Source organism: Nelumbo lutea, chromosome 5, assembly GCF_056320005.1.
Source record: "Nelumbo lutea isolate HS-2025 chromosome 5, American lotus-T2T, whole genome shotgun sequence".
NCBI lineage: Eukaryota > Viridiplantae > Streptophyta > Magnoliopsida > Proteales > Nelumbonaceae > Nelumbo > Nelumbo lutea.
This window is the reverse complement of record NC_142688.1, coordinates 20,445,623-20,448,014: the sequence shown is the minus strand read 5'-3', so window position 1 is coordinate 20,448,014 and position 2,392 is coordinate 20,445,623.

The following is a 2,392-nucleotide window of genomic DNA, read 5'->3' as shown; positions in this document are numbered from 1 at the left end:
CAAGCTGCCTGTGCAGTGCCGAGTTGTCTAAGTTGCCAGGCTACATGATGGTGAGCTGCCTGTGGCGGGTTGCCTGTAAGTGTTGCATGGTGGCGAGCTACCTGTAAGGTGCCAAGCTGCAGGATGGTGAGCTATCTGTGGCGAGCTGCCTGTAAGTATCAGGCTGTCTGTAAGTGCCAAGAGTCATAATGTCATTGGAGGGACAAATCCTCCCTCATCATTTGCCCCCCACTCCCGAGTTGAAAGCAACTTGACGAAGGGAGTAGATTTCTCCTTTTGGCCCGTAATTCGACGAGCTTGTAAGCACTGATTCAGTTTCTTAAGCTTTGGGAGCTGCTTGGAAGCGAGCTGCCCGTAAGGTACCGGGATCAACTTATAGTCCACTCTCCTTGAACTTTGCCCATGCCGAAGAGGCGATTGGGTCTTTGAGCAGTATTGTAGCTCTTAGGCTTTGGGAGCGACTTGTAGTCCACTCCTGAACTTTGCCCATGCCGAAGAGGCGACTAGGTCTTGAATAGTATTGTAGCCCTTAGGCTTTGGTAGCGACTCATAGTCCACACCTGAACTTTGCCCATGCCGAAGAGGCGACTGGGTCTTGAGTAGTATTGTAGCCCTTAGGCTTTGGGAGTGACTCATAGTCCATTCCTGAACTTTGCCCATGCCGAAGAGGCTACTGGGTTTTGAGCAGTATTGTAACCCTTAGGCTTTGGAAGCGACTCATAGTCCACTCCTGAACTTTGCCCATGCCGAAGAGGCGACTGGGGCTTATGTAGTGTCGAGGTTTCTACTTGTGAGGTGTCGAGCTACTTGTGAGGTGCCGAGCTGCCTGTGAGGTGCTGGGTTGGCCAGGTGCCGAGCTACCTTTGAGGTGCAGGGCTGACCAGGTGCTGAGCTGCCTATGAGGTGCTGGGCTGACCAGGTGTCGAGCTGCCTATGAGGTGCCAAGCTGCTTGTGAGGCACCGAGCTGACCAGGTGCCGAGTTGGATTGATGAGCTTTGTTGCTCTTTAGAGACCTACAATGAACTAAATGTCAAAGGACCCGAGATGGCTAACCCAGTGAGGTCACTCCGATGGCTAAGTCAGTACTCTCATAGTAGACCGCGAGCTAAAAATCACAATCTAAGAGCTAGAACTTGCTTACTTGCTTCTAGGGTTGGTGCCTTTATACAGGCATTGTTTGGTGTGGGCTTCACGCACCATCTGCGAGGTCGTCTATGTGGTTTGAGATTCTTGGAGGTAACTGTCATGCACGCTGGATATGCATGCCGAATTCGTCGGCGAGAACGTCTTGCAAGTCGCCAGGTCGGCACATGTGCTAGGTCACCAGGTCGCGGTTGTGCCATCCTGCCAGGTCGCGCCAGGGCCAGGCCGTCAGGCCACCGGGTGGGCACCTTAGATCTATGACTGCGCTGCATCAGCCTTGTGACGCCGGTCACCTACTCTTACTCCTACAAGAAGCTACCAAGAACTCAGCCTTGTGACGCCGGTCACCTAGTCTGTTGGCCTCCAACTCCCGTGGAAGCCACGAAGAGCTCGTCTTTGTAGAGGGGACCTCGCGAAGAGGACTGGTGATGTTCTATCTGAATTGAAAGTAAAGTTGGTAGAGTTGCTTAGTCTGCTAGCTCCCTGCACAGTCTTTGAGTTCATAAAAAAAGGAAACTATAAAGCGAGAGCTTTAGTTTCTAAAAAGTGAGGGCTTAGCTTTCTGAGAGAAAATGACTTAGCTTTTTGTAGGATGAGAACTTAGCTTTTTGTAGTGTGTTCCCATAGACAGCGCCAATTGATATAACTGTTTTTGGTCATGTATCAATCTTTTGGCTAAGTACCTCATCACCTTGTCTGCTCCCAAGTCGTCGATGACTTAGAGGTTGAAGTAGAGCTCCCTAGTGTAGCGCAGCCCAAATGCTCCCTGTAGGGGATGATCTAGCTACCAACAATGATAGAAACTGAACTAGCTACTCCCGAGCTGAAGATGATCTGCTCATCTTTGTAGGTGGTGGGAGCTGGTTGATCTACAAGAAATGAATTAGAGAGCCCGAGAGTGTATACCCGGCGAGGTCACTCCGATGGCTAACTTAGCACTTAGTAGTGAGATGAGAATGATATTAGAGAATGAGAGAGATAGAGAGCAAGGGTTACCACCTCATTTCTTCACTTATTTTTGCCCTTGGGGGGTGAGGTCTTTATATATTGGAGTCTTCATGGATTTGGTGGAGCAGTTCATGGGTTCCCGCTGTGATGGAACCTGCTTCCATGTTAGGTGGGCATAAAACCACCAACCAGTAAGGTTGCCCATTTCCGCCTAAATCGGGGAGTGGGTGAGCTTATACAACCGTTACAAGTCATAATCCCGTAAAACGTGGGGTACGGTGGTGAGCTCCTCGGGGTTGT